The sequence below is a fragment of the Chiloscyllium punctatum genome, chromosome 17 (assembly GCF_047496795.1).
Source record: "Chiloscyllium punctatum isolate Juve2018m chromosome 17, sChiPun1.3, whole genome shotgun sequence".
NCBI lineage: Eukaryota > Metazoa > Chordata > Chondrichthyes > Orectolobiformes > Hemiscylliidae > Chiloscyllium > Chiloscyllium punctatum.
The window spans coordinates 97,534,329-97,560,621 of NC_092755.1; the positions used below are offsets into that span (position 1 = coordinate 97,534,329).

Sequence of the window (26,293 nt, forward strand, 5' to 3'; positions counted from 1 at the left end):
AGTAGCAGGCAGAGCAGAGGTCAAATGTCAGTCCACCTCTGCAATGCCCTGACAGCAGACATCTAGGGTAGATGGGGGTGAGGGGAGGAGTGTGCTGACTGTGATTCCTCCTCAGAGTGGGTGCCTATTGGGAACGTCCTACCCCCTTGTGAGGAGCTAGGACAATAGAGTCTGGGTCTGTGTGCATTTCCAATGGACTCAGTGCCTACCGGAAATGTCCAGCCTCCTTATGAGGAACTGGGACAACTTAGTATGTGGGTCTGTGTGCGTGTCCAGCAGACTCGGTGCCTACTGGGAACGTCCTGCCTCCTTGTGAGGCGCTAGGACAATGGCGTGCGGGTCTGTGTGCATGTCCAGCAGACTCAGAGACTGTTGCACCTGGCCCTCCAGAGCAGCCACCAGTGCATTCAGGGACTCAGCCAGGTACTCGTGTGCCTGAGTCAGCAAGGTCCCAGCAATGTCAGTGCAGTTCTATAGCCTTTGACCTCAAGTTGCCCAGTGGCCCCACCAATATATTCATGGGAGGTAGTGGGGGATGGCTGGGTGGGGGAGGGGTAAATGGTATAGCAGTACAGTAGTGAACAATGCTTCCTGTTTGGTTGCTGGGCCATGGAGGTTTCCACATCTCCACCGCCAAAGTCCAAACTTCTCTCCTCGTATGGAGGTGCATATCCAGTACCCCAACACCTGTCCTGGTTCTTTCCACCCGATTATTGGTTGTTCCTCCCACAATGAGAGAGGGGGAAAGATTGAGTGAGGTAAAAGTGCATGGCTCAGCTATTAGTGCTGGTGTGGGTGAGGGAAAGATGGTGAGATGTCCTGAGTGAGTGAGTAGGCAGTGCAGAGGGCATGCAGCGTTATTCATGTCGGGACTGTTGGAATGGGTGAGGGTGAGTGTGGGAAGATGTTGCAGGCACTTGAGTGTGTTATAGCGTGAGCCTTGGTGAGAGACAGTGTTAGATTGAAGAGAGCAGATGATTGCACTTACCCTGACAGAGCAGAGAATCTCAGTAACCTCTTCCTGAGGCATTCCTATGGATTGCAGACAACGCACTGACCTAGGTGGCAACCTCATAAGCGAGGTCCGGGTCTGATGTTGTGGTCTCCACAGCCAGTCTTGTGGGAACAGCATATCCCTCCTCCACATTGGCCCATCCAGCAGGATCTCCCTGTCTGTGCCCACAAAGCGGGGCACCAATTTCGTGTTCTCTGCCATGTGGAGGGCAAAGCCTTGCAGGCTGCTCTGAGCTTCCAGCGCTTGGCCAGGGAGCTCAATGGCATTTTCAGTGCCAGTGATTATCTCAGCAGTGGTGAACTCTTCGGACCACGGCAAGTTGGAGAGTTGGGCTGGTTGAAAGCACAACACAGGTTAATGAGGTAAGTTTGAAACAATACCGCAAGAAAACGCGCTAGACCTCATGGAGAGTAACCCTCAATGAAATTGGCACTTTGTCAAAATATGAAAAGATTTAGCCCGTCGTCATTTTTCAATGTAGGACCATTTAAATTCCAGAATCCTTCCAAAATGATCTGGGAACCTTGTGACAAGTGAAGTAATTGATCAAGGTGTTTGCTAGTGACATGTTTTTAGCTGCATCTTTGAATTTTCCTCATTACACCTCCACTTACTCAAAGATTCTGGCATTTCTTTTGTTCTTCCAATATGCTTTCCGGAAAAGGTGACAGACAAAATTTAACCTTTTCATTTCCTTACACATCCAACACAGCTCAAAAGCAATAGCCATCTGTTTCCCAATATGTTGCTGTTTATAAAAGCTGATGTGATGTTACTTTATTCCACCCCCATCTTTTCCTCTTGAAAACCTAGCTTCATCTTCCGCTGGTCAACATGAATCTCTGAATTGGCATGTGTTGCTGACCACCGTGGTTGCTTTGATTTCTGTTGTGCTTGAAGCGTTCTGTAACATTTATCTGTAAATAAATCAAAGCAGCTGGCTTTGCAAACTGTTTTATTAGAAGAACAATGGACTGCTTTGCCACCAGTTTTTTTTAAAAGGGCATTCATTCCTCTGAAGATTTAATCTTTAACACTTAAGGGATATTAGTTCAGAACATGCCACTGTTCTCAGGGGTGCAGCTACAGTAATGATGGTTTTATCCTTTTTTGCTGAATATTTACATAGCCCTTTTCCCTCAACCCATTTCCCTCTAGCTTTCCAACCTGCCTCCTATTTCTGCTTGTGTTTTTGATATACTATCAGCAGCCCATGTCTGCAAGTGGGTGGGTGATTTTTCCTGAAACTAGTTTCTTGTAGCTGTGCAAGTCATTTAGTTCCAGAAAGTTTGTATTTTTTTTATCCACTGCTTCAAGAGACAAGTCTTTTTGCCCCTTTTAAATATTGTGTTTTTTCACACACAACAATGTATTTCTTTGATCATTTTTCCAGCATATTGGTACGCTCTGTCTGGTCCGGTACTGAACAAAGTGTACCGTAGAGAGGGAGGAGGGCTGAGGCTTGAGCACCATTTTGTGCTGAGTTTGCTGAACTCAGTCAGCCAAGGAATGTTATAGTTACTTTCCAGGACTAGGGAGGGGTAAATCAGTAAATAAAACAAGATTCCCACTCCTGATTGCCATCCAATGATTTAGAGTTACAGAGATGTACAGCATGGAAACAGACCCTTTGGTCCAACCAGTCATAGAGTCATAGAGATGTACAGCATGGAAACAGACCCTTCGGTCCAATGCTGACCAGGTATCCCAACCCAATCTAATTCCACCTGCCAGCACCCGGCCCATATCCCTCCAAACCCTTCCTATTCATATACCCATCCAAATGCCTCTTAAATATTGCAATTGTACCAGCCTCCACCCCACATCTTCTGACAGTTCATTCTATACACGTACCACCCTCTGTGTGAAAAAGTTTCCCCTTAGGTCTCTTTTATATCTTTCCCCTCTCAACCTAAACCTATGCCCTCTAGTTCTGGACTCCCTGACCCCAGAGAAAAGACTTTGCCTGTTTATCCTATCCATGCCCCTCATAATTTTGTCAACCTCTATAAGGTCACCCCTCAGCCTCCGATGCTCCAGGGAAAACAGCCCCAGCCTGTTCAGCCTCTCTCTATAGCTCAAATCCTCCAACCCTAGCAACATCCTTGTAAATCTTTACTGAACCCTTTCAAGTTTCACAACATCTTTCCTATACGTTTGCACGCAATATTCCAACAGTGGCCTAACCAATGACCTTTACAGCCACAACATGACCTCCCAATTCCTGTACTCAATGCTCTGACCAATAAAGGAAAGCATACCAAACGCCTTCTTCACTATCCTATCTACCTGCGACTCCACTTTCAAGGAGCTATGAACCTGCACTCCAAGGTCTCTTTGTTCAGCAACACTCCCTAGGACCTTACCATTAAGTGTATAAGTCCTGCTAAGATTTGCTTTCCCAAAATGCAGCACCTCGCAATTATTTGAATTAAACTCCATCTGCCACTTCTCAGCCCATTGGCCCATCTGGTCCAGATCCTATTGTAATCTGAGGTAACCCTCTTCGCTGTCCACTAGACCTCCAATTTTGGTAGCATCTGCAAACTTACTAACCGTACCTCTTATGCTCGTATCCAAATCATTTATGTAAATGACAAAAAGTAGAGGACCCAGCACCGACTCTTGTGGCACTCCACTGGTCACAGGTCTCCCGTCTGAAAAACAACCCTCCACCACCACCCTCTGTCTTCTACCTTTGAGCCAGTTCTGTATCCAAATGGCTAGTTCTCCCTGTATTGCGTGAGATCTAACCTTGCTAATCAGTCTCCCATGGGGAACCTTGTCGAATGCCTTACTGAAGTCCATATAGATCACATCTACTGCTCTGCCCTCATCAATCCTCTTTGCTACTTCTTCAAAAAACTCAATCAAGACATGATTTCCCACGCACTAAGCCATGTTGACTATCCCTAATCAGTCCTTGCCTTTCCAAATACATGTACATCCTGTCCCTCAGGATTCCCTCTCACAACTTGCCCACCACTGACATCAGGCTCACTGGTCTATAGCTCCCTGGCTTCCATGCTGACCATAATCCCTAGTTCCACATGCCTATGCTTGGTCCATATCCCCCCAGACATGCCTTTTAAACTGTACTCGCATCTACCACTTCCTCTGGAGGAAAGTATCTATAAAGATGCCTTTTAAACATTGCTATTCTACCTGCTTCTACTACGTTTTCTGGCAGCACATTGCAGGCACTAAACGGCCTCTCTGTAAAAAAACACACCTCCCACATCTCCTTTAAACTTACCATTGAACTGATGTCCCCTAGTTATTGACATTTCTGCCCTGGGGAAAAAAGTCTCTGACTGTTCATGATTTGGGGATGCTGGTGTTGGACTGGGGGTACAAAGTTAAAAATCACACAACACCTAGTTATAGTCCAACAGGTTTAATTGGAAGCACTAGCTTTCGGAGCGTCGCTCCTTCGTCAGGTGGTTGACAACCACCTGGTGAAGGAGCAGTGCTCCAAAAGCTAGTGCTTCCAAATAACCCTGTTGGACTATAATGTGGTGTTGGGTGATTTTTAGCTCTGACTATCCATTGTATTCATGCCTTCCATAACTTTATACACTGCTATCAGACCACCCCTCATCCTTCGATATTCAACTGAAATCTTACCAAAGTTTGCCCAATCTCTCCTCATAGCTTATACCTTCCAAACCAGACAACATCCTGGTGAACCTCTTCTGTATCCTCTCCAAAATCTCAACATTCTTCTTGTCGTGTGGCAACCTGAAATGTAAATAATATTCCAAATGTACCTGACTAAATTTTTATACAGCTGCAACATGACTTGTCAATTTTTATACTTTACATCCTGACCGATGAAGGCAAACATGCTATATATCTTCTTGAGCACCTTATCCATTTGTGTTGCCACTTTCAGGGAACTGTGGACTGTATGCCTAGATCCCTCTGTATGTTGATGCTACTAAGGGGTCTGCCATTTACTGTATACTTCCCTCCTTTATTACATCATCCAAAATGCATCACCTTGCATTAGACCAGATTAAATTCTGTCGCCATTTTTCCACCCAGGTCTGCAGACAGTCTATATCCTGCTGTATCCTTTGGCTACCCTCCTCACCATTCTCTCATCCCCCAATCTTTGTGTCATCCGCAAACTTACGGATCAGATCAATTACATTCTCTTGCAAATCATTTATTTTATTTATATATATGACTGTAGAGCACCACTGGTCACAGACATCCAGTCAGAAAAACACCCTCCCACTGCTACGCTGTCATCTAGGACTAAGCCAGTTCTGTGTCCATCTTACTAACTCACCTTGGATCCCATGTGACTTCTCCCTTTGATTCATCCTTGGATAAAGGTCTTTACCAAAGTTCTTGCTAAAGTCCATCGAGACAACATCTACTGCCCTGCTTTTATCAATCATTTTTGTCACTTTGTGGAAAAACCTCTATCAAGGCTACGATATACAACTTCCCTGCACAAAGCCACGAGCCATTAACTCGCTTTTCCTATCTTTCTGCATATGTGTCGATCTTTAGTTGGATTATATTGGCACTCCAGCTTCAAAAGCTGTCTAGCAGGGGCTCTGTCTGTTACATTCAGTAGTTAATTGTAAAACTTTTTCTATTTCATCAGCCTTGAGCAGATTCATACATCAGACAAAGTGAACCTAACTTTAACTTTTTCAAGATCAATAAACTGAATTTGTTTGTTGGATAATTAAGTCGAGTCCCTTACTACGAAATAAGCTCTCTGTTGAGAGGTCATACCTGGTATGGAGGGATTGTCTTGTGAACAAAAGTTAAATAAGTTGGGCTTCATTCAGAAGAACGAGGGATGATCTCATTGAAACACATCAGAATCTTAAGGGACTTAAGAGAGTAAATGCTGAGGGAATGTTTCCCCTCACAGTAGAATCTAGGACCAGAGGGTGTACTCTCAGAATAAAGGGATACCAAATTATGATGGCGATGAGGAGGAACAACTTCTCGGAGAGGGTTATGAGTGTTTGGAACTCCTTGCCAGAGATAGCCTACTCTTGTTCCTATTTCTTAAGATCTTATGTTAAATCTGTTATAAATTATACATAATTTCTGACATTTTAGATCCAAAATGCCAATCATTGAACAAAGGTTGGGTGATGTTTAAGTCAGTTATTGTTGACTATTCTCCACAAAACTGAATGATCTTCACTGTAGTCATGGTCAAAAGTTGTTACTGTGAGTTTCATCAACACTCTTTTAGTGTAGCTTTCACTGATCATAAATGTTGGATTTGTTGTTGCATTATGTAACCACAGTGTTATCCACCTGTTTTCTCATGTTCTTTAAGGATTAATGTATTACCTGACATCTAACCTAAAATCATAAATCTATGATTTTTCTTTCTTGTTGGAACATGACTATTCTAATTTGACTTGCTGGTCCATAATTGCAGCCTTGCATACATACTTCAGATTGATTCTGCGAAAGATAGGCTGTCTATCTGCTTTTGGTACGGATCTTTTTCTCTCTGTGTGTTTAATCTCTGGCGCTGGGTTCAAATGGGGGTCAGAATTCTGCACTGCATGGAGAAGAGTTACCCTGTGGTGATTTTTCCCAAATAGGTCAATTAGCAGGCAGAGGGCAGATCGTTACCTGGTTTTCAAAGGTGGATGGCCTCCATCATCGAAGAAACAGCAATTTCCTCTGAGGTAATTGAGAGAATGCCTCATTAGTGACTCTCACCATTCAACCTCATTTTGAAATGTAAAGTGAAAAAAAAAAGCCTTACTGGCTGGGCCACCATTATGGGGGGTGACTTGTGGCTGCTGCTGAAGCCTTGCTGGAGGTCTGGCCCTTTTGTTTGCTGCTGGAAGGCCTCCTCCCAGAAGCTGCCCAATTTCCCATTATAGGCCGGTGGGGAACATGCCAGTTGACTTCCAACAACAGGCTCTAAAAGGCCTTCAGAGACATAAGTTGGCTACCTTCCACTTGTGGAAAATGGCCCAGAGTGGGTTAGAGCAGGGGAACTGAACATTCCATACAATGAGCCCATCTGCCTCCATGTTCACTCCCATTAGGGTCTTAAAATTCAGTCTCTGATGTTTGTGTATTTGTCCTGTTCTTTACTCAGCAAGATCTCTTGAATGCTGCAAGTTGTTACTGCACAAGTACCAGAAAGCTTGTGAAACTCTTGTGCAATATAATTTTTTTGGTCTGAGTCTTATTTGTGGGTTTTTTTGGCTAAGTCTGAACTGCAATGAGTTTTTTGGAGGGTTTCTTGCCACAAGGCCCTCTCACCCTATCTTAGCAAACTTGCTTCATTAACTCTCTACCACAACACCTTGGCATCTCTCATGTCCAACTTCTGCCCTATCTTAGCACACCCTTTTCTCAAACAACTCGTCACCATCAGATATCCCAGAATTCACTAGGGAAATGGCTGAGTGGAGGTTCTTGCTGCATGTTGTGGTGCCAGCACGGGACTTCGTTCTCCCCCAGGACCAGAAGGAGAGGTCACAACACCAGACCATAGTCCAAGGTTAAAACCCATGTGATACCCTCTCGACTGCTTGGAGGAATGCCAAGCAATTATAGGGAGAAGATCAATGTCCGTCTCCACTTATCTAGCATAACTGCCACCATCTTCTCTCTGACACCACCTCCCACCAAAGCTCATGGTCTACCACTCGCATTATTGCCTGCAACATCTTTCCTTCTATGCTGTCATCCATCTCAATCTCTGTCCCTACCCACTCTGCACCTTCTGTGTTGCTTATTTACTTGCTTGGGGCACTTTACCAGATGCATCAACACCAATAGCTATGCCACCCACTGTCATCTCTCAAAATACCTGTTCCTCTCTCATCCCTCGAGGAAAGCAGATCACCATGAAGCAGAAAGAGGTAAAAACAATGACTCCAGATTCTGGATTAGTGGTGCTGGAAGAGCACAGCAGTTCAGGCAGCATCCAAGTGAAGGGCTTTTGCCCGAAACGTCGATTTCGAAGCTACTTGGATGCTGCCTGAACTGCTGTGCTCTTCCAGCGCCACTAATCCAGAATGAAGCAGAAAGAGCCAAGACGAGTTATGTGCTGCCTGTTCATTGGCTCCTCACCCCTAACAAGGAGAGGATCTTGACTGACTATCCCAGACTTACTGAGCCACTAACACCTCGACAAAAGCCTGTTAGCGGCTATAACAAGCTTTCTGGCTCTGTGTCTGTGCTAACCAACAGTAATATGAGCAAGGTAATGGGAGCAGAGGTAATTTGAGTGTGTCCTGAAATATTGTTGCCTGGTATCCAACATAAAGCTTGCTCAGAGCAAGTTGACTCTGCCAGGTGCTCACACTGGTTTCCTTGTCAAGTTAGAGTTTGGTAAAGTGGGTGTCTGAATATTAATGAGGTGAGTCGTAGTGTGAACAAAGTTTTTAACAAGTGTTAATCCCTCTTAATTGGCATCTCAGCACTGCCAAGCAAGAATCTCTCCACGTTACTGGTAAAAAGCTAAAGGCTGGAGTGAGATCATCTTGACATCACGGTGGGCCTCGCTGCATTTGTTTCCTGATTCTGTCACACATCCCGCCATGGGCTACTTCACTCAGAACCCTATAAAATTCTGCCCCTAAGGCTTTATGCCTCACCACCACTCAATGTTGTCAGACCACAGCTTATGGATGTTCCTTTGCAATCCCATTGGGTGCCTAAGGTCTGAGCTCCCTGCAATGGGAACATTTGGGAACTTTTAACCCACAAAACAAGGTATTTGTCAAATTATGATGTGGAGGTGCCAGTGTTGGACTGGGGTGGACAAAGTTAAAAAAATCTCACAACACCAGGTTATAATCCAACAGGTTTATTTGGAAGTACTAGCTTTCAGAACGCCACTCCTTCATCAAGTGACTAGTCGTGCAGGATCATAAGACACAGGATTTATAGTAAAAGATCACAGTGTCATGCAATTAAAATGATATATTGAACAAACTTCGATTGCTATTAACCTAGATAGACAATGTTGGCTGAGTCACATGAGTACCTGCTGTGTACATGGTGGGTGATGTCACCACATGCAATGGTGGTATCCATGTCGACACTCTGACATGTCTTGCAGCGGTTGCCATGACAGGGTTGTACAGTGTTGTGGTCGATATTGTCCTGAAGGCTGGGCAGTTTGCTGCGAACAATGGTCTGTTTAAGGTTTGGCAGTTGTTTAAAGGTGAGAAGTGAAGGCTTAGGGAAGGTCTTGGCGAGATGCTCATCCTCATCAATAATGTGTTTCTCTGTTCCCGGGAAGTACTGGACAACGAAGGGTAATCTATTGGTCATATCTCAAATCTGACTCCTGAGGAGGTCATTACGGTTTTTCACTGTGGCACTTCAGAACTGGTGATTGATGAGTTGAGCATCATATCCTGTCCTTATGAAGGTGTCCATCAGCACTTTCAGATGTCCATTGCGTTCCTTCTCATCTGAACAGATACTGTGTATGCATAGGGCTTGTCCGTAGGGGATGGCTGTTTTAATGTGTTTAGGGTGGAAGCTGGAGAAGTGCAGCATCCTGAGGTTATCCACTGGTTTGCAATAGAGTGAGGAACTGAGGTGCCCTTTCTTGATGGAGATGCATGTGTCCAAGAATGAGACAGATACTAAAGAGTAGTCAATAGTCAGTCTGATAGTGACATGAAACTTGTTGATATCATTGCAGTTGTTTCAGCGACTCCTCGCCATGGGTCCAGAGGAAGAAAATGTCATCAATATATATGGTATATAATGCTGGTTGGAGTTCCTGTGCAGCAAAGATGTCTTGTTTGAACTTATGCATGAAAATGTTGGCGTATTGGGGTGCAGATTTGGTCCCCATGGCTGTTCGGTGTGTCTGGATGAAGAACTGGTTGTCAAAGGTGAAAACGTTGTGGTCAAGGATGAAACAGATGAGTTGTAGGATGGCGCTCAGAGATTGAACAGTTGTTGGTATTGAGTGCTGAGGCTGTCGCAGCGATGTAGTCGTCATGGGGGTTGCTGGTGTAAAGTGCCAAAACGTCCATTGTGACGAGGAATATTTCCAGTTCCACTGGTCTGTGGGTGCTGAGTTGCCGTAAGAAATCTGTAGTGTTGTGACAGAAGCCTTATAAAACCTTGTTATCTTGAGAATGTAACTTAAAGATGTTCTGGGATTTAAATATTAATGAAGCGAAACCTGTAACCCATTCTGAAAGATGAAAGACTTAACAGCAATCTAGGTTTGTTCAATATATCATTTTAATTACATGACATTGTGATCTTTTACTATAAATTCTGTCTTATGATCCTGACCCATTGATGAAGGAGCAGAGCTCTGAAAGCTAGTGCTTCCAAATAAATCTGTTGGACTATAACATGGTGTTGTGTGATTTTGAACTTCGTCAAAATAGACATTCCAAACCCAAGCTCAACATTTGCTTCCATGTGTGGTGCTGCCTCGCAGGGCCAAATGGCCTACTGCTGCACCTATTTTCTTTGTTTCTATGTAACCAAGATGATAAGTGGAGCTGGGGAAGGGCTGATGATCTATGTGCCTCCATTCAAATATGTTTATTATTTTTGTCTGAGGCCTGCTGGGTTTCCCTGGGGGAAGTGAGCAGGTAAAATGGGACGAGAAAAGTTGGATCAATAAAGTAAAATTCCCTCGATGGTGATAGCTCAAGGGGACATAGCGTTAAATTGAGGGTAGATAGGTATAGGACAGATGGCAGAGGCAGTTTCTTTACTCAGAGAAGTAGGGGCGTGGAATGCATTGCCTGCAACAATAGTAGACTCGCCAACCTTTTAAGGGTGTTTAAATGGTCATTGGATAAATATATGGATATAAATGGAATAGTGTCAGATAGATAGGCTTCAGATTGGTTCCACAGGTCGGCGCAACATCGAGGGCTGAAGGAACTGTACTGTACTGTAACGTTCTATGTTCTAAATGGCTATACCAGACTGCCTCCCGGCCCACAAATAGTCTCGGTGAAGCTGTGGTGTAGTGGTAATGTCATTAGGCCATCAATCTATAGCACCAGGCTAAAGTTCTGAGGACATGGGTCCAAATACCACCATGGCAGATGTTGAAATTTGAATTAAACTAAAACATGGAATAAAAAGCTTGTCACATGGCAACCAATATTGGTATCATAAAACCCCCAAAACCAACACACCCCCCCTTCCAATTTCCAACCTACAGTGCTCCACTACCTAGTTATTTTGTCCAATCATGTTCCAACATCCCCCCAACACGACCTCTTCCCTTGTCCTCTGCTAGGGAGGACCTATCTGCTCCTTCACAATCTGCTGCAACTTTTTACAAACTTTAGCTGTTCAGGTTCAGATACCATGCCACACTTTTGAAGCGTGATGGTTGAATTTTCTGACAAATCAAGGACTCCTTTGAGAACTGTAACCAGTGCTCCTTTCGGTTTGAAAGGTTAATGATTTCTCACTGTAATACTGAGAAATTGGTGCTTGAATCTGGCATGGATTGAAGTGTCAATTTTGGCCACTTAAAGATTATTGCAGGTTCTTAGAGCACGGTGTTATGTGAAGCTCATCCTTGATCTTGATAAGAGAGAAAGTGATAAGACTTATCGTCTGTACATACCAAAGTGCAGGATGTGTTTTTTTAAAAGGGAAACATAACTCAGCCTGACACCTGCTACTGTTGAAAAAATAAATTAACAGGGTTCAGTGTGCTCTGATGGCATTGTTGAGTACCTTGTGATAATCTTTCTGAACCTGATAACTGTAGTAAATAAACAGAAGCACTCTGTTCAGCTGATAGATTACTGTTCAATCTATGGCGCAGGCACTTGGATCAGAGAGAGTTTGCAAGAGGCCTGAATATATTGTTATTAATCAAAATGAAAGGTGTCAAATACTACTGCATTGCGAATCTCAGGCAAATAATGTGAGCACTAAAATTGTGCTCAGTAGCTTGAAACTGGAAAGGACTAGAGGTTTAATAAAACGTGACAGGGTTCCTGTGTTTCTAGCGATCCCTGTTGGATAGACAATATTGGGTGAAGACAGATTCAGAATCCATGTGATATTTCCCATCATTAAGTAACCATGTATTGTGTTAAGTTCACACATGGAGATTGGTCATGTTAGTGAAATTCTAAAGAGCTGCTAATGTTTGAGGTGTTGTAAGGCAGAAAGGGTCAAGAGTCTTCACTGGAGAAGAAGAAGAAATAAAATAAAAAGCATGAATAGGAAATGGTAGATGTAACCTGGTAGAGCCAAGGCTGTAAGATGCATCAACTGGTGTGTCTTTGGCATACGTTTAAAGATTAGCATAATGAAGGATCAGGCACCTTTAAACAGGAATAATATAAAGACGACTTGGTGGGAAGGCTGAATCAGCAAGTTGAGGTTTAAAATGTACTGAAAAACAAGTGTCCCATACTGTCAATATGTGATGCTGTGGGATTCTGACAGGTCAGATGCATTTCATGTACCTCATCCATGTCCACAGCACATTGACCAGGCAGTTGCTGTTCCTGTGTTGACTCTGCAATAAATAAAAAGTAGTTGCTTTATTTTGTTAAAGAAATATGATCAATAGGTTAGTGAGAAAGTAACTTCCTGTCGAGAAACTCACTGGCAAGTTGCCAAGACAGATCAATGTGTTCTGCCTCAAATAGGTAGGATGTGAGTTTCCATCTGTGAAATTTCACATGGTCTGAACTCCTAATCTTAAACTGTTGAGTTGCTTTCCTGGAGGAAGGAAAACGTGACACCAGGGACAATGTGAGCTATGTTCCTGGCAGCTGGTTAAACATTGGCATTAGAAAAGTTCACTTACTATCATGACTTCAGGATCAGGAACTGACAAGTCACTCACTAGCTTAGTTTGAAATGGTTAGTCATAAAAACTCCAAGCACCCATTATGTGTATTTATTAATATATGTCTACGGTACTGGGGGGGTGTTCAATGACAACATTATTCTGTTTTTTGTAGACATGCTGTAGTCTGCAGAGTTCATAGAAATTTAAGTAACTGAGCTTCAGAGGGACCACACAATGCCGTCAGTAAATCTTGTACAATTAATTTTCTCCATTTGAATTGCTTACATAAACTGACCATAGTGTTGAAATTCAATCTGGCCTGCAAACCATTTGATTTTATCTGCCAATAGCAGATTGGGAAGTGCTATCTGCATAGTTTCAATTGATGGCATGGAGCAGCTGTTTTCCGATTGATTGATGCATCTCTTCCACCAGACCTTGTAGGCTTTATTATAATTAATGAAGAAACATGAAAGGAGTGAGGTTTTAACCCTTCCAGTCCCGAATGGATAGACAAGACCCTGTATTGTGCTGAAAGGTTTTATTTTGCCTCCCAAGTGATATTCCAGACTGATCCTCTATTTGTGGATACTATAATGTGAAAACATTTGAAAGGCTGTATCCAATGAACCCATCAAATCCTTACTCATTTTTGGAAATCACATAACACCAGGTTGTGTGTGTATTTTGAACGCCCCAGCCCAACACCGGCATCTCCAAATTATTTCTCATCTTGGTTTAAAAAGTGTTTCCAATTTAACGTGCTCCACTTGTGAAAATAAAACAGCTAGGAAGCTGGAAATGAATTTTGCTGATATTAACTTCTGAATGTTCAACTTATTAGTATGACATTCCATTAACTCCTCTTTTAACATCAGTAATAACCCATTCCTTTTAAAAATAAGCTAAGTCCCCCACATATGCAGCATATAATGTTAATCATTTGAGCAGTAAGATTGTGAACTATCATTTTTAGTCACCTGTGCTTGAAAAGGTTTCTAATTGTTCTCCGTTCTTTTGATCATATAAATCTCGTTACTAGCATTTGCCCTGTATTGACAGCTCTGGTTTGTGGATTAAATATGGTTGAAATTCTTCAGCTATAATGGGATGAACATTAAGCACGTGGACACTTAATGCACTTGTGTGAAATTTCTTTTCCAGCTTTTTAACAACATTAACTAATTTTTAAAAAGCATCCTGTTAAATTAATGGTCAAAGGAATTTCTTACAAAATTTTAAGACTTTTTTTCTTAAGTTCACATAATATAATTTCATGTTTTTGTATTTTTGATTTACGCATTTCTTTTAAACAAACATAATGTACTTTCTTCCTCCGTACACTTACTGTTTGGACTCCTAGTTGATTGGCACTTCTGAAGTAAATTATTTTTCATTAGTTGACACAAAGAAATCACATATAGAAGCAATATTCTGTATCAAATGCATTTTTATCACTCCGAAATAAAGGATAATGCTGATCAGGAGAGGAAATGTAATTTTCCATGCCCTTTATTCCAAAGCCTCCTTTCAACTCTAGTTCATCTTCTGCTACTGAAACCCTCATCTGTTCCTCTAAACCTGGTTATTTCAATGCACCACTTTTTCGATTTGTTCGTGATGTGGGCGTCGCTGGGTAGGCCAGCATTTATCACACACTCCTAATGACCTAGAGGGCATTTAACCACATTGCCATGGGTCTGGGGTAATGTGTAGACCAGACAAGGTAATGATGGCAGTTTCCTTTCCTAAAGGATGTTAGTGAACCAGATGGGTTTTTCCGACAATCGACAATTGGTACAAGTGCTTTTAATTGTTGAATATATCCTACATTAGGTTTCACTCCAGTTTTCAACAGTGGTGCAACATCACAAGAGATCTCATTTAATGCTTAAAATGTCAATGGGATGTATTTTGATCAAAGATGAATAATCACATAATTAAATCACATTATTATAGTCACAATAACGTCTTGAGCAACTGCAGTAGAATTTCAACTTATTGTCCAGACAGAAAACTGTCATTGAAAATCAGTATAGAAATAGATCAATCTTTCCATTGATTACAGTGTAGTAGGGGGGGAGATGCATTTTAATCAATGACCAAAATTGCAGGAAAGAAAGAGGTGTAGCGGTTCACTATTGCATGGTGAATTTTTTCTGCTCTTCTCTGTACAGTTGTTTAATGAACCCTGATGTTTCCTATTTTATAGTCAGTGAATGTGGGGTTTTGTCTATTCCATTCCTTTCTGAAATTGCCTTGTATGTTTTTGGAGAAAAATCAAATTTAATTGAGTTGAATCTGAACAGAATCTGTTCTGAATTACGGTGAATGTAAGTCTATTGATTGCTGTTGCAGGATTATACAATCAAAGTCAATTTGATTTGGAACTATTGATGTCGATTTTTCAATATAGCCCTTGCCCTATTCCTTTGTCTGTAACACACAACATAATACGCTTTGCATTAGGGGCCCAGGATGGAGAAATGTTTTAACTTGATAAGTATCGACCCTAGGGTTTCTTGATGCTATCTCGATGCAGTAGATGGAGGCTAGAGGTCGAAGGACAGAGGTCAAAATATTTTGACTCTGGTTTTGGGATTTCTTTTAATAAAGAAAGCGGAAAGTGAACCTTTGCAACAGTACAACAATAATCTGCTAGTAAATTCAACACTATAGCTCATAGCCCCACTCATGTCCCCTTCCCATCCCATCCAAGGTGCTCAAATTAACATGGCCAGAAAAGGTAGTGAAAAATTCAGTTATCAGAGCAACCTTGGGTTCAAAAGTTATAACAGTCCTGATCAATGAAGGCAGCCTTTTGAAAAGTTAATTATATGCCTAAAAAAAGGGAAAAATGATTTAATGGGATTTGATTCACGGAAGAGTGACCAAGCTTTAAGTTTCAATTCTGCTGGGAAATTAAATGACCAATTTGTGGTAATGAAAGTTGGACAGAGTTGATAGATGTGAGAAACTCTATTTTGGTCATATTATGGCAGGTAGGAGCGAACAGTGTCAAGAGGCTGGAAGCTGCTATATTAAACAACATTGATTATTGTCAATGTACCACAGAAGAGATTAGCTTCAATTTGCAACCTTTGCCTCATTGACTGTTTTTATATTTCCTTCCTGTTTTCTTTTAATATATTTTCAATGAAATTTTCCAGAGCCTCATGTTCTTGGCAGTGTAATATCATAGGATTTGTATGTTTTACTTTTAGGTTTAAATAGTTCTTAACAAATTATTTGGGTTACACATCCATGACTGTCCTGTGATACTTCAGCCAAGTGACCATTTTTATAAACGAAACTGGATACTGAGCATTAACAGGCTGTTTAATCATTGGGTCTTAATAACCAAATGCTTTATGGATCTCTGTTGATGTCTACAAATGTGCTTTTCTCTGGAGGAAACTGGATATTCATCAGTAGTAGGAACACTGGATAATTGTTTTAATTTGTAGTCCATAGCATTAGGGTCAAACATAGCACCCTCATCACTCAATACCTTGGATTGAGCTCAGTCATTTTTGCACTGAGCAGTAGACAGTGCTGGTGTTAGTAGATAAGCCACACTATAAGTAGAGCTCTTCTCAAGACAAGGATGATTTTAATATGATATGAAGCTGAATGCGGTATTGCACGTTGATTTAAATTGAATTCCCCTAAATCTTTAATTCTGCTCTTTTTCTTGGTTAGTGGAAGAGAGTGTTTATAAGGCTTGGGCATGATCTTGTGGAAGGTATGAGAAATAGAGTTAAAGTGAACTGACAAATTTTCACCTACCAAATCACTAGTCCCACATAAAGAGGTGCGAACAAATCACTCAATTGTTTGCAAAATTGTCTACGCTGAATCTTGACTACAGTTTCCAAAAGGTCTATCTTAGTGTTGATATTGATAGTCGAGTGTGGTGCTGGAAGAGCACAGCAGGTCAGACAGCATCCGAGGAGCAGGAGAATTGACATTTCGGGCATAAGGTCTCCATGAGGAATGAGACTTGTGGGCTTGGGGGGTGCTGAGAGATAAATGGGAGGGGGGGGTGGGATGGGACCAGGGCTAGGGGGAAGGTAGCTAAGAATGTAATAGGTAAATGAAAGTGAGGGAGAAGATAATAGGTTGGAGAGGAGGGTGGAGCGGATAGATGGGAAAAGTGATGGACAGGTCAGGAGGACAGTGCCGAGTTTGAGGCTTGGGACTGGGATAATGTGGTGGGAGGGGAAATGAGGAAACTGTTGAAATCCATGTTGATACCGTGTGGTTGCAGGGCTCCAAGGCAGATTATGAGGCGTTCTTCCTCCAGGTGTTGGGTGGTAAGGGTTTGGCCATGGAGGAGGCCCAGGACCTGCATGTCCTTGATGGAATAGGAGGGGGAGTTGAAGTGTTCAGCCACGGGGTGATGGGATTGGTTGGTATGGGTATCGCAGAGATGTTCTCTGAAATGATCTGCAAGGAGGCATCCTGTCTGCCCAATATAGAAGAGAACACATTGGATGCAACGGATACAGTAGATAACATTGGTGGAGGTACGGGTAAATTTTTGTTGGATGTGGAAGGATCTTTCAGAGTTTTGGACAGAGGTGAGGGGAGTGGTGTGGGTGCAGGTTTTTCACTTCCTGCGGTGGCAGGGGTAGGTGACCTGAGTGGAGTGTAGACTGGTGGGGGGGCGTGGACCTGACAAGGGAGTCACAGAGGGAATGGTCTCTCCAGAACGCTGATAGGGGTAGGGAGGGAAATATGTCTGGTGGTAGGGTCCGTTTTTAGGTGGCAGAGGATGATGCAATGTACGCGGAGGTTGGTGGGGTGGAATGTGAAGACCAAGGGGGTTCTGTCCTTGTTGCGTTGGGAGGGGTGAGGTTCAAGGGCAGTGGTGCAGGAAGTGGATGAGATACGCTGGAGGGCATCGTCGACCACGTGGGAAGGGAGATTATGATCTTGGAAGAAGAAGGCCATCTGGGATTTTTTTAAGGTGGAATTGGTCATCCTGGGAACAGATGCGGCAGAGGCAAAGGAATTGGGAATAATGTTGATGTTGTCAACACGTTGACATTGATAACTTTGTAGACAGGTGATTTGGTAATTGGGAAAAGATAATGTTTAGTTGTGTGTCAGAGCACTTTCTGGATGTAATTTTAAAAAAAACAACAAAAAGAGTGATCTTTGTTGGCTTTTTGTGGCACAGCAGTCACATCCCCAACCCTTTTGTCCTGTCAGTTAACTGTCAATCAGCATTAATGGATGTGTCTTCCATGGCAGTCAAATCTCACCTGCAACAGAAGTGTATCACAACACATCTGAGCAGGTTGATATGGTAATGTGGGGTGGGGGGAGTGTAAGTGTTCAGTTGTGTGCAGCAACACTTCTGGAAATAAATAAAAAAGGAAAAAAAGTTAAAAAGAGTGCATTTGTACTTGTGGTGCAGGGGTAGTGTCTCTACCTTTATGTTCGGAGGCCTGAGTTCAATTCCAACCTTCTCCAGAGGTGTGTAATAACATCGCTGAAGAGATTGATTAGAAAATGACATGTAAAATTTAAACAAAGCCTGTCTTTCCTGATGAAGGGCTTTTGCCTGAAATGTTGATTTTCCTGCTCCTCAGATGCTGCCTGACCTGCTGTGCTTTTCCTGCACCACTCTAATCTAAACTCTGGTTTCCAGAATCTGCAGTCCTCACTTTTGCCCAGTCAGTTAACTGTCAATCAGCATTAATGGATATGTTTTCCATGGCAGTGCCTCTACCAACCCGAGTCCACTTGCCAACTAAGCAGCTTTCTTCTCTCTTGAGTAAAAAAGTTGGTTTTCTGTTTGAATTGGTATTCTTAAGACAAATAAGAGGAGTGGCTTTATAGGGTTCTTGAGACAGAGCTAGGAGACCTGAGTTCAAGTCCCATCTGCTCCAAAGCTGTGTAAAAATATCTCTGACCAGGTTAATTAGAAAATATGAAGAAAAAAGTGACTTTGTATGGTTCTTGTAGTGCAGCCATAGTGTCCGTACCTTTGGGCCAGAAAGTCTAGGCTCATGTACCACCTGCACCAGCGATGTCATAACAGTTTGATTGAAACAAAATTTACTCCAATCTTTGTATATCTTATCTGCTTCTAAAAGTGTTCCTCTATACCTTTCAACTCCTCAATGACCTATAGATTACACCAAGGAATATAATTGCGATTTCTTTGAAAAAAACCTATATCTGGGCCAGAAGACTTGCGTTCAAGTCGTACTTACTCCAGAGGTGTGTAATAACATCACTGAACAAGTTGATGTTGTTCCAAATATAAAAAAGAGTGACTTTATGTGTGTGGCTCTGACACTTTGAGGACCCATGTTAACTCTGAACCTAGTAGAATGCAGTTACAAGCTGTTAGGATGCCAGGAATTTTATGCACATTTTGTCAAGAGGTGTATTTATTGGAAGAAGCCACTATGGATATGTTCTGAACTTCTATTTCATGGCAAAGTGGACATTTCAAGGTGCAAAACCGAAGCACAATCTGCATTCAATTTCTTGCATTCACTTCAAGTTTTGTTTTGAACAAAAATATTTCCTACTTTTTTGGTTTCTTTCCCAATGTCATGATTTCCTTGGCTTTGTTTGGGGTCGGAATCCTGCCAGCATTGTGGGAGCAGCAGTGAGAAGAATCCGAAGAGAAGAGCATAATGTTTTTCTAAACGGTGGCACAGTGGTTAGCACTGCTGCCTCGCAGCGCCGGAGACCCGGGTTCAATTCCCGCCTTAGGCGACTGACTGTGTGGAGTTTGCACGTTCTCCCCGTGTCTGCGTGGGTTTCCTCCGGGTGCTCCGGTTTCCTCCCACAGTCCAAAGATGTGCAGGTCAGGTGAATTGGCCAGGCTAAATTGCCCGTAGTGTTAGGTAAGGGGTAGATGTAGATGTAGGGGTATGGGTGGGTTACGCTTCGGCGGGGCGGTGTGGACTTGTTGGGCCGAAGGGCCTGTTTCCACACTGTAAGTAATCTAATCTAATCTAATCTTAAAATAAAATTAGGTATTTTTATGGTCTTTCACAGAACAAAACAGTTGTTGGTTCGAAACACTGTTCTTCTGGAATTAAATCAGGGAATTCACATTTCTGAGAGCCACAACGCCCTCCCAGAGGTTCCTACATCCCAGTGGATGAGGAAAACTTGGATTTCTGATTTAACCAACTGTAAACATAAGCAAGCAGCTGCTGCTGGTATTTTCTGGCATTGAATCAACTCCAAGAAGGCAGAGTACAAAAGAGACAGGCTGGGGGCATTGGAGTGCTAATATTGGCGTTTGGGAAGCTGTTGAGGATGCTTGTGCAAACTTAAGGCTTGGCATCCATGAGTATCACTGCTGTTTGACACCCCAAAGCATGAATCCTAGCATTTGGTCCATCAAGTCTGCAACAATTGTTTCATAGAGCAATCCAGTTAGTTCCATTACCCAAATCTTTCTTCATGACACTGCAAGATTTTCACCCCCTTCAAGTATTTATCCAATTTCCTGTTGAAGGCTGCTGTTCAATACATATCTGTCAGCTTCCCAGGCAATGAATTCCAAATCCTCTCCACTGATTAGATAAAACTACTTTCCCTTCATGTTACCTCTGCATCTTATCTCACTCAACTGTGCTGATTGTTGACCTTTCAACTATTAGAAGCAGTTTATCTCCTCGATATAAATCCTTCATGATTTAAACACCTCAATCCAATCTCCTCTTAGTCTCTTCTACTCAAAAAAAGTAGCTGTAATCCCACATCCTTGGAACCATCTGAATAAATCTCTTCTGTACCCTTTCCAAAGCCTTTGGGACCTTTCTAAACTATGATGCATAGCATGGACACAATATTCCAGTTGGGAATGGTGGGGGAGCACAATGGTTTTTTCTCAATATATGTAGCATAACTTGCTTCGATTTATTAAGTTCCTGATGGTTCACTAATTGTTTTGTTAAGCTGTCCTGACACCTGACACACAGAATTGTGTACAAGTAACCCTTTCCCCTCCCCCACACTCTACTCTCGCTTGTCTTGCACCTTCTTTAAAATTGTGCTATTCAGTATGCATTTTCTTGCCTCATTGTTTTTTTTAATCACCTCTCACTTTTCTGCACTGATTTTCATTTGCAAACATTCACCCATTCTATTTGTGTATGTATATGACTTCTCAAATTGAATTACCACTTTACCTATTTTTTATTAGACTTGGCAAATTTTATGTCATTTGCTAATTTCAAAACTGCCCCCCTCCCCGGGATCAAATCATTATTATTTGTGAGAGGTGACAACTTGTTCACTTCCACCCAACTGTCCTGTATAGCGCTCTGACTCTATCCCCTTAAAGGGTGTTTCAAGCAAAGTTGGTAATACCAACTCTGTGTCTTCTGCCATGAGGCTGTTTTAAGTCCAGGCTGCTTTCAAGATCTGCCAACTTACTTCTAATGGGTTTGAGATCACTACCTGTTGGTGTTCACAGTCCACATTCAGCTCTTCAAAATAAAAGGCAATAGGACATGTTGGTGTTGCCCTGACAGTGAAATAATTATTCTCAGGCCACATTGTGTGGAGTGGACATATGCTTTTAATTAAGCTTCATCTGTCACTTTGTTTCTTCCATTCATTGTAGTTCAAAGACATTTAAACATTGTTTTGAGCACTCAGCACAAGTGTCTGCCAACAAAATGTAATTTTGCTGAGACACAACAGTTAATGGGTTAATTGGGATGCTTTAATGATTTTATCAACTTTAGGGAGTGTTGCATGTTTGATTCTTGTCATACAAGACAGTTTCGATGGTGATGGGGGTGCAGGGAGGAGGATAGATAAATTGTGTTTAGTTTGAGGTATCATTGTTGTAAGACTCTCCAAAGATGGCTAGCTCAGAGTCTAGGTCAAAGGAATGGACACGTAAAGTGCTCAATCATTTCCCTTGTCTGAATGCAGTTTGAAGAGTTCCAGCTGCAGAACTATTATCTTGAAAAATGTGGTTTGCACATGGTACCAGAAATCTAAATCATTTACATCAGCTGTATGTACCATTTACATTAAGCTGTATTTAGACCAATCCAATTTATGGAGTCTCTTCCGTTACAATATAGTCTTCTCCTCTGTTAGTAGTTCCTCTGTGAGAGTAACTACATATGCTGTAGAGTTTGTAGGATATATATACCGTTTGTATGCAATAGACAGGCACAACCTTCCAGCTTAGGCGTGAATGAGGTGCAGTGTTTGGAGAATGGGAAAATGTGAATTTCTAAAGCATTTCTTGATCCCTTTTCTCCTTCATAATATAGTCACCCAGGTTATCTGAAGTCCCACATGTGCTGATCCTTGCTGTCTCTCTGTCCGGTAGCAACATTTTGAGTGGAGACCAAGTCACTGAATGTTAGTGAGCTAGATAAGCTGACCAAACTGGTTCACCATTGAGGTCAACACAGCTGAGCCTTATTCTTTCCTCACTCTGCTCCAAATGCTGTGTCTAGATAGATGCAGAGCTTAAGGAGCTTTCTCCTACACTAGTTCAAGTCAGTCCCCTCTTGTATCACTAGGGTATCCAGTCGACTGCAACAGAAACATAGATGGATTATGTGTGACACAGTTACAACAGATTCATAGCTACAATATTTCTGTTTATATTATGTTAGCACTGAGTTTAGTTTTAACGTGATCACATAAAACTTTTCAAACCCCAACATGAACACTGTGCCAGGAACTCGGACTTTGGCATATATGCAATTGCTTTATATCAGATTTATTTTCCAAAAATACTTCATTTGTAAAATTTAAAATACATTACATGACAGTTCGAACTTGATGTTCCATAAAGGGCAAATGAGATCAGTTTAGTTCAATACAACGTATGGTGTATGATTACATAATAAATTTCCATCTTATATCTGTTAAATTCATTTCATGTCAAACGTTCAGATGAAGGGTTTTTTTACACAATTTCCAGCCCCTTTGGGTACCCTAGCAAGAGGGCTTTACACCGTGCAGTTCATCCATGGAGCTTTTGACGATTAGTGTGTCCCTTAGCCCATAAAATGGATTCACAGTACAATAACCGACATGTAAAATGAACTGTATTGAGATGAATAGGAGAGGAAGCGAAACCTAAAACAATAAAAATTTGTTCAGGCATTCCTGTAAATATTCATACGTTATATTGAGATGCTTTCATTCATATAAGCCCAGAAGGGGGCTGGTTAATTATCACCTAGGCAGACAATCGTCAGTTTGACTTACAGCTGGACCAATCAAACCCTGATAGTGACAGCAAGGCTGGGTCAAGGGTTAAGCTGTCGGCTTCCTAGTCTTAGGAAAAATAAAGACAGTCTGAGAGATCTGGTAAAGAAGCCAGACTTAAAGATAGAAGGTTCTCTCGATAAGTACAGGGTTGACTCGATTCACTAAGGATGCATGTCTGAAAACTTGTACTTAGCTCGCTAACAGAGACAATGTGGTTTGTTGTGTTAGTTTTTTGCTTTATGAAGAATGTTATGAAAAAGCCAAAAGAATATTTAGTGCAGACTCTAAATTTGTAATCTTCTGAAACCAACACCCTTTTGATTTGAGGGAGCATGCTAGCAGATGAGTTGTACAAACTTTAATAGAAAGTCCAAAGTCCTGACCATTGCAAAATTCTCTTAATTATTATAGATTTTTTTGAACCTGTAATTTTTTATTCAGCTTTATTAGATCGATGGCTGAAGTAACTGAACAGTGAAATCTTAAAAATTCCATCTTGTGCTTTTATTCTACTCAGAAGAAAGCAAATAGAATTTTAAATAACATTCCATGGTGCCCAAGTACAGCATGTATTAAGTAAATGGAAGGTGACTAAAAGGAAACTTCTTTAAATATCCAAAAATTATTCATTGGAACAATTCTTTATTGTTCTCCTATACTCTGTCAAACTCCAGGTTCCTATTTTCTGCAGTCTTAGTAAAAAGTAACTGCAATGACTTCAACATCCACTTGACCTTCCTTTCTAAATATGTTTAAAAATGTTTTAAAAAAGTCTTCTTCTGAAATATGCTCGGAATATTTGTTTATATGCAAAGTGTTTTAAATTGTTTCCCTTGTCATTATCATGCAGTCAGTTTGAATCAACAGCACAAGCAATAGCATTACATGACTGGCTTCAACAAATCTGCAATATTATCCTTTTAAGATTTAAAGCCAGGACTTAAAGCCCGGCACAGATCACAAGACATTCGGTGCATTCATAGTAAGGATGTTGATGGAGATTGAACACATGGGAGCGCAGAGTTTGCATCCAAGAGCTGGAACTTGATACTGGCTTTGTTAGTAGATACCTCATAACTAAGCTTTAGCTCTGACAGTATTTCAAAAAGAAAGGAAAACATTCATTTCTGCAGCGTTTTCACGATCATACATCTCAAAGCATTTAAAAACCAATGAAATATTTCTGAAGTGTAGTCACTGATGTATTGTTAGAAAATGTTACATTCCTGCAAACATGCACAAAGTAGTGACCCCCAGCTAATCTGTTTTCTTAAGATGTTGATAGAGGGATAAACATTATTCAGGACAACTGGATATCTTCCCATTCTTCTCTGATGTAGCACCATGGGATCTTTTAAGTCTAACTGACAGGGCAGGCGAGGTGGGATAACCACTCAACATTTCATCAGAAGACAGCACTCCAATAGTGTAGTTCTGCTTCACTACAGCATTGAAGTGTCAAACTTAGTATTTTTTGTGCTTACAGTCCTGGAGTGGGCCTTGAGCCCACAGCCTTGTGATTCAGATGCAACAATGCTACAGCGAGCTCTGTACATCTTGAATCAGACCTTTGTTGTTGTGGTAGGTAGTCAAAGACTGGGCATGTTTTGTGCAGTAGGACACTTCAAAGTGGATATGTACTTGGATAGCTAATTGCAAGATCCTGGTCAAGGGCTTGATTAGTGGCATTAGAGAATGGCTATCCATCTTGACAAATTGTCTTTTTTCAGAGAATGATGGGATCTCCTACCTGTAGTGTCTTAATTTTAACTATTGTTCATTGTGATAACATGTTTAACAATGGGTGATAGTTAGACTCTTGGAAGGTTGTTCTGTTTTTAAAAACTAGTCACAAATACATTAAATTACCATTAGCTGTGCAAGTTGAAATTCATAAATTCAGAAAGGATTGGGCACAAGCTGAATTTGAGTTGTGTGGAAAGCAAGGCCATTATGTTTTCTCCTCATTTTGTACACAATCAATAACCTTTCAGTTATTGTTGCCCTGAATTCATATTTAAAGATTCACCTTGCTTCCCCTTCCACTTTCAAGCTCACCTTTCAACAGTGCTTCATCACTGCCATTATCATTCACAACACCAGGCTTCATTGCTGAATGGGGTCTGAAACCTCCTCCTTTGGTTTTGAATAGCTACCTTAACCATAAAGAGCAAACTAGGGATTGTTATGTCTTATCTAGACAGAATTAATTTTTTTTTGGTACGGATTTTGTGAATGCCTTTTGAATGTTATTTTAAGAGCAGTGGTGTGAGCAGACCGCATTAAATGAATTGAGGCCAATCGAGATGAACAGAATGCAGAAGTCAAAGGTTTGTGAACTTTGCTACTTCTCAGTGAGCAGTCAAACCTGAAGGCTGTATTTACTGTATTTCTTCTTGAGGTCCTGCCAGCATGTCACTTATAATGAAACGCAGTGGTTGGCCTTCCTCCATCTTGATCAAATACTTGTGTCCCAGTTGTAGTAATCATTCTACATGCAAGAAACCTGCTGTGTATGAGTTATGTGAGAATGAAGGCCTCAGGCCTTTATAACACTCTGTGTAGCGTGGGCTGCACATGCTCTGATTCTTTACAAACTGTATGGATTTTCATGGGGTGGTCTTGTAAAATAATCATTGAAATATAAGTACTGTGAAATCTATTCCTTTCTCACTGATAAAGGCTCTATGTGATGCAAATATATTTTACAACAGAGGTTTTGAGAAAAAAAAATGTTTGCCTCTCTGTATTGGTGTGACATTTTAAAAGTTAAGCATCTGTCAGGGGAGTGACGCCTACGATACTGTGTAGTTCATTAATCCTAACTGCACCATTTCTCATTCAAACCTGTCTTTAGGAAATATTGCTCGTATTTGGAGGCCGACACAGGCTGAATTTTAAATGATCTCAAACCGCGATGCCTTTTTTTTTCTCTCTACGTATCAAAATCTTCAAATCGCTTTCTCTTAGTTGAATTTGTTACTCTTAGAGGGAGGGAGAACTGCACAGGGAAACGAAATATTATTCCATTATTGTTCCCAGTTCAAACTTCGGCTCAGTTTAAACTCCCACACTAGCCCTAGCACAGAGGATTTACCCTGTTGTGCCAGCATAACACTTTCATTCTCTCCTAAAACTTGGATTGCTTTTTCATTTTAAGTTATTGAAGGTTTTAAGATCTTCAACTGTGTCATTTTATTAGGCGAAGGTGAGGACTACAGATGCTGGAGATCAGAGTCAAGATTAGAGTGGTGCTGGAAAAGCACAGCAGGTCA

At 41.5% G+C, this 26,293-nt stretch overlaps 1 protein-coding gene across 5 annotated transcripts in view; it reads left to right on the forward strand.

Annotated features, from left to right (window-relative positions):
- Positions 1 to 26,293, forward strand: part of ttc28 (tetratricopeptide repeat domain 28) — a 760,569-nt gene that overhangs the window by 119,646 nt on the left and 614,630 nt on the right. The window lies entirely within an intron of this gene.